The sequence below is a fragment of the Gracilinanus agilis genome, chromosome 1 (assembly GCF_016433145.1).
Source record: "Gracilinanus agilis isolate LMUSP501 chromosome 1, AgileGrace, whole genome shotgun sequence".
NCBI classification, from domain to species: domain Eukaryota; kingdom Metazoa; phylum Chordata; class Mammalia; order Didelphimorphia; family Didelphidae; genus Gracilinanus; species Gracilinanus agilis.
In genome coordinates this window covers 92,453,593-92,460,503 of record NC_058130.1, presented here as the reverse complement: position 1 = coordinate 92,460,503, position 6,911 = coordinate 92,453,593, and the positions used below count along the sequence as shown (strand labels likewise).

Below are 6,911 nucleotides of genomic sequence, written 5' to 3'. Positions count from 1 at the left end.
TAGTCACAGTGGCTTGGCTTTGACCCAAAGAAAGCAGTTAATAAGTGCTTTTCATTCCTTCCTTCCTATGAATTTATTTTTACTGTTTTCTAGGTGATCCTGATTTTTAAGCCCATTAATGAAGGAACAAGGTTTTGGGGTACAGCTACAGGAATTCAGGACCAAGGTCATCAGTTTCTGTTCCCCCTCATTCTTCAGTGAAGCTTCAGGGTAATGTGGATTTTAAGCTAGGATATGAGGAGAGCTCTTAGTGGAAAATGTTTGTTTCCTGCCTTACTCATCACTTGTGCCATAGTCAGCCATAGATACAACACTCGTCATCACTGTACTCCAACTGAATGTGCAGTGGAGAGAGGCCCTCCGTCTGGGAGTGCGGGGGTGATTTAGGAAAGAGTGACGGCCTCCCTCTGGGCCTCAGTTTCCTCATCTGTACAATCAGACGGTTGGCAAGGATTGACTTATGAGGTCTCTTCTACTTCTAGATTCAAGATCCTAAAACGATGATTTCTAACAACAGGAAGAAACTGGTGTCCAGAGCAGGAAGCAGATTGGGAAATCTGGGGTCCGATCTAGGACAGAGCCTCAGAATAGGGACCTCGGAAGGGCCTCGGAAGGCCATCCAGAAAGCGATTTCCCCTCTTCCCCCAAGTCTCCGGGGAAAGGACGGCCTCACCACGGAAAAGGAGCTCCAGCCCACGGAAACAAACTGGGTAATCAAGCCTCCCTGACCCCGGCCCCGGAAATGACGTAACCGCGACGAGCCATTTCCGGCTCAGGCGTCGGCGGCGTTTGCCGGAGGAAGGAGCCCGAGGGAGTCGCGTCGGTCCAGTCCCCTACGCCGCCGGTCCCTTCCTTCTAGTCCCCCGTCTCGCCCCGGCCAGGCCTGGCCCGGCCCGGGGCACATCGGCCGCGGGGACCCCGGCGCCCGGGTAAGTGCGGAGGAGGCGCGAGTAGGCGCACGGGGCCTCGGCCTTGTTTACACCTGACGGGAGCCGGAGCCGGAGCCGGGCCGGAGCCAGAGCCAAAGTCAGAGCCACAGCCAGAGCCAGAGCGGCCTCACTGGCCCGGCCCTAAATCTGAGGTCCCGTCTCCGGCCGCTCTCCAGCGGAGGCCTGAGTTTCTCCTCGACCCAGCCCGAGAAGACTGAAGCTTCCCCGGCCAGCTTAGCATGACGCCCACTCCCCGAGCTCCCGAGGACCCCAGAGCTGGTCGGACCTTGAGGCTAGCTTCCTCAGCTCTTGGCGCAGCTCGTTCTCTCTTGGGGTAGTTAACTGCCGCCGACTGGTCCTTCGTCCACGCTCAAAACTTTGGCCTGGCCTCGGAGGCTCCGAGAAGGGGGGATGTGTATGTAGAGGTGGGGTCTCACCTTCCTCTGGAATTCTCTGGCCTGGCTTTCGGCTCCGGCTCCTCCTTAGTATGTGCATAGGGTTCAAAGTTTGTGGCTGGAGGGCTTCGGGTTTTGGTATTCCCTCGTTTCGGGAAGTTAGGCCTACACCCCGCTTCCCCCAACAACCACCACCCTTTTTTTTTTTTTTTTTTTTTAATGCCTTTAGTCAGCCTTAACAGAATGTGACATGAATTGGCCATTGCCAGTTGCTGTATTCCTTTTGAGTGTTGTAAAGAGTTAAACCCTATTTATGTGACGTTTCTGAGTTTTCTACTGTATAAATTTCTATGCCTGTAAACCAACATCAATGAAAGTAACTCTGAACAGGCCTGGCTCTTAGATTTTCCCCAAACAAAACGACACATTGTTAACTCGTGTGAAATGTCATTTAAACCACATATAGTATGAATTTCTTTGTTTGATCATTTTGATAGGCTCTATTAACAGGAAATTTGTATTTAGCAAAGCACATTTGCACTTTATGTTCCTGGCTCCCCTCCCTTACCATTACATTTTGTATGCATTTATATATTTGCCTGTTGTTTCCCAATAGAATGTGAAGACCTTGAGAAATAAGAGTTTTATTTTTGACTTTTTAATTGCCAGCATACTGCACATAGTAGGCACTTAGTAATACTTCTTGACCGAAAAAAACTTGGGATGGTTTTTAGAAAGAACAAACTTTTAGTTCTAAAAAGTGAGTAAAATAAGCTAAAAAATGAACCAAATAGATGAAGATAATGGACACTGGCCCCTGGGCAAGGATCATTTGAACTCTGTTGCCAATTAAGATAAATTTTTATCACTTATGTATCAGATGGGTCTGTTTTGGTCATGTGATAGGAAATGACCTGGTTTTTCTATTTGATGCCAAATTGGGAAACAAAATTGTCAAATCATAATTTTTCCTGGATTAGATTTTCTCTAGAAAATAGATATACTCTGGAAAACTGAAAAATTAATCAGTACTAGTTGTTTTTTCAAATGTTGAGGTTATTTAACCTTTTCAGATAAAAAAGCATGCTTTTCTCATGAGTTTTTGTTGATATTGTTTTTGTTAACTTTTATTATTTTGGCTTGGAACCTTTTATGGGTTTATAAGCCAGATTTAGTGATGGAGAACAGAAATGGGTCTTAGGTCTCTGAACTTTATTGCATTGTGTTTCAACATTTCCAAGTTTTTATTTTATTTCTTTATGGAAAATATCAGTGTATCTCCTCTGTCTCCTACTAGATTTATGAAGCTGAAAAGTTTCTAATGTGTCTTGAAACACTGGGAGGATGACCAGGTGGTAGTGCATGCCTATAATCCCTATTACTGGGCAAGCTGAAATGGTAGTTCACGTTAGTTGCTGTAGGGCTAGAACTGATCTAGTATCCACCAGGTTTCTCCCACTCCCAGGGCTATCAGGATGCCTAAAGTGGAATGGACTGATCCATATGATGAAAAATCAAGCCAGTTAAAACTTACCTACCAATCAGAATTGGAATCAGTGTGGACATAAGCACTGAACTTCCAACCTGGGCTGCATGGGGAGATTCTGTCTCCAGAGAAAAAGAAACCTAGGGAGGGAATAGAAATTTGAGGTGTTATTATTTGTATTGATTGATAATAATACTTGAAATTTTTGTTTTGCTCCCTGGTTTCTTATGGAAATTTAGGTTGTTTTCATGTAAGTGCAAAGCAGAATATATAATTTTTTTTTAAAAAACCCTTACCTATCATCTTAGAATCTGTACTCTGTATTGGTTCTAAGGCAGAAGAGTGGTAAGGGCTAGGCAATGGATTAAATGACTTGCCCAGCATCACACAGCTAGGAAGTGTCTGAGGCCAGATCTAGGCCTGGCTCTCAATCTACTGAGCCACTTAGCTGTCCCCCAGAATATGATTGAAAAAAAATGTTAAGGTGAAAAGTTTTTATGTGATTAATGTTTTCATAGGCTTAGTGAGCTCCCTCAAATCAGCATTGTAATTGAGTATGTGAAAATGTGATTTTTTAACCTATATTTCATCATTATAAAGAACTTGTTTACTAAGAACCAGCTGTAATTTCTGTTGACAAATTATATGCATAAATTTCCCCCCCCCTTTTAAAAAAAAACTCTTTCTACCTTAGAATCAATACTGTTTATTGATCTCAAAGCAGAAGAACTATAAGGGCTAGGCAATGGGGGTTCAGTGACTTGTCCAGGGTCACACAGCTAGGAAATGCCTAAGACCAGATTTGAACCCAGAACCTCCTATCTCTGGGCCTGGCTTTCAGGCCCCTAGCTATCCATATTCTCTCTTCTTAATTTACTCCCACTGACTTTTTTACTATTTTTTAAAAATTTCTCAGACCAAAACCACCCCTTCATGGTTGCCACTGTACTATGTTTTGTGTCTATCATTAGACTGTTAGTTTCCTAAGGGTGAACATTAATAAAAAATATTTGTGTCTGTAGCACTTATTACTATGCCTGACACATATTGCTTTTCATTCATTTATTTGGATTTTGATTTAGATCTACGATCTCAGTGAACTCCAAGGAAAATGACCTTTGCACTGGAAGTGACAGAACAAAATAATTAACAGGCAATTGATACTCAAAATAAATAAGGAGTTAGGAAGAGAGCACCTAGTTGCCCTCCATGAATTCAACTTAACTCTGGTACTAAATCTGGTACTGAATGTGATTACTTGAGTCCCTTTTAGTGATATTTGAAAGATCATGGAAAAGAAGACAAATGTACTGATTTTTTTAAAAACCCTTACAACTTCCACCTTAGAATCAATATACGATGTATTGATTCCAAGATAGAAGAGTGGTAAGGACTAGGCAATGGGGGTGAAGTGACTTTCCCAGGGTCACACACCTGGGAAGTGTCCAAGGCCAGATTTGAACCCAGAATCTCCCATCTCTAGGCCTGATTCTCAATCCACTGAGCTACCCAGCTACCCCCAAATATATTGATTTTCAAAAAAGGAAAAGAAACAATCTGCAAACCATAGGCCAATGGATTAAACTTTGATTCTTAGGGAAATTAAAGAATTTATTACTAAAGAGTTATATGAGGAACATATAGAAAAGAGTATGATTACAATATCCAGCATTGCTTCATTAAATCAGCTTGGGGGCACAGTGTCTAGGAAGACCTAAATACGAATTTTGTCTCCAATACTAACTAGCTTTTTGACCCTAGGAAAGTTATTTAACCTCTCTCGGACTCAGTTTTCTCATCTGAAGATGAGACTGACAATAGCAATCGCCTTCCAGGTTATTATGAGGATCAAATGGGATAATTTTTGTTTTTAATTTTTTTATTGATTAATTAAGAAACATTTTCCATGGTTACATGATTCATGTTATTTCCCTCCCCTCCCTTAGACAACGTGCAATTCCACTGGGTTTTACATGTGTCATTGATCAAGACCTATTTCTATATTATTGATATTTGCACTAAGGTGATTGTTTAGAGTCTACATCCCCAATCATATCCCCCAAATGGGATAATATTTGTAACATGTTTTTTAAACCCTAAAGCACAGTATAAATGTTAGGTATTCTCAAGAACAAGTCATTAGAATTAACTTCATTTTCTTTTTTTACAGTATTACTAAAGTATAGGTGAGGGAAATGCTATGAATATAGTTTATCTAGGTTTTAGCAAAGATTTTGATAAGTCTTCTCATACTGTTTTTTTGGGGAGATGGATCTGAAAATGCAAAGATAGATTCATAATTGGACTGAAAATAATCGCTAATGGTTGTGCTGTTGAGGCAGGAAGGTTCCAGGACAGTGCTCCAGGAATCTGTACTTGGCTCTGTGCTATTTAACGTTTTTTAAGATGGAATGATCATCAACATTTCAGGTTATACAGAATTGGAGAGATAGTTAACGTGCTGAATGATAAGATCCCCAAAAGATCCTAGCAAACTAAAAAACTAGGCTGAATATAAGAAGGTAAAATTCAAGTTGTTCAGTGGATTGAGAGTCAGGCCTAGAGACGAGAGGTCCTAGGTTAAAATCTGGCCTCAGACACTTCCCAGCTGTGTGACCCTGGGCAAGTCACTTGACCCCCATTGTCCACCCTTACCACTCTTCCACCTACGAACCAACAATACACAGAAGTTAAGGGTTTAAAAAAAAAAAAAGGGAAAAAAATTTCAATAGATGAAGGAGCCATGGTTAGACAGTAGTTTTGAAAAAGATATGATTTTAGTGGATTGCAAGCTCAGTATGAATCAGTATGATTCCAGAGCTGTAAAAGCTAATATGATCTTGGGTTGCATTAGTGAGACATGGCTTCCAGTAACAGGGAAGTGATAGTCCAACTATACTCCAACTATACCCTGACCTAGTCAAATTTGTGTTTGTGTTCAGTTCTGGGTATCCCAGTTTAAGGAGGACATTGATAAACCGGAGGGCATCTGACCTGATGAAGGATATGGGGTGAATGGCATATGAAAATTAGTTGAAGGAATTGGGAATGTTCAGGCTAAAACTGTCTTATGAAGATTTTAATTAGTTTGGTTCTTTTTTACCCCAAAAAGGCAAGAATGAGGAGCAATGAGTAGAAGTTGCAAAGAAGTAAAATCAGGTTCAATGGCGGGAAAAACTTATTCAGTCCTCAAATGGAATAGACTGCTTTAAGAGCTGGTAGGTTCTCCTTCCTTGGAGATTCATTTGTCTGCTGTTTTATGGACTAGGTGACCACTAATATCCCTTCCGAGTTGCAAATTTTGTGATTTGGGTGAGATAATATTTTACCAAGGCAGATTAACAACTATTCTTCAACCTATAGTCTTAAAGAATTGAGTCTTGGTATTCAAGAGGATGAGTGGTTTGTTTAGGATCATATAGCCAGCATGTATGAGAAGCAAGACCTGAACTCAGGTCCTCCTGGTTTTGAGGACCACGCTATATCCAGTACCATATGGACTCTCTTGTCAAGTACCATCATTGTTGATGTGCCTACGTCTCTGGTGTGGGTCTGCTATTAAATGTAGAATGTCATACTTGGAACTAACATTTTTTTTTTTTTTTTTAGTCTCAGATGAACCAGTTAACAAAGAATTAGATGTAGATTTACTTGAAAGAGGACCTAAACTTTTCAGGAGTTCTTTGAGCCCCCACATTGAAACTAAAGCCTTAGGTCTTTTCCTTTTTTCCCCCCAATACGTGAGTAATTTATTAGAAGTCTATCAAGAATTTTGTTTGATTTAGAAGAAGGCCATTCAAATGTGGGTTTTGTCACCTTTGGATCTAAGTCTTAGAGAAGATTCCTTTGTGAAGTTTAGTGGTAGACCTCCCCAAATCAAGAAAACTTTGGGATTAATGTATTGAATTTATATTTTTTAAAAAGACAAGCTACACATAATAGATCGGTGACTTTTAAACTGTCTTTGGGTTGTTATTTTTTATACATAGGAACATTTGATTATTGATGTTGGTCAAAATCAGAGTGTTTTTTTAAAATTAAAAAAAAATCCTTCCTATCTCTTGGTATTAGTGAGAAAGGAGGAATAGTCAACATTTTTGG

General features: G+C 40.6%; 1 protein-coding gene across 1 annotated transcript in view; it reads left to right on the top strand.

The window, feature by feature from the left end:
• The first annotated feature begins 848 nt into the window (after window positions 1-848).
• ARIH2 (ariadne RBR E3 ubiquitin protein ligase 2) overlaps window positions 849-6,911 on the top strand; it is a 67,724-nt gene continuing 61,661 nt past the window's right edge. The window contains exon 1 of the mRNA XM_044680034.1: window positions 849-929. The gene's annotated coding sequence lies outside the window, so the exon portion shown is untranslated. The remainder of the gene's footprint in view (window positions 930-6,911) is intronic.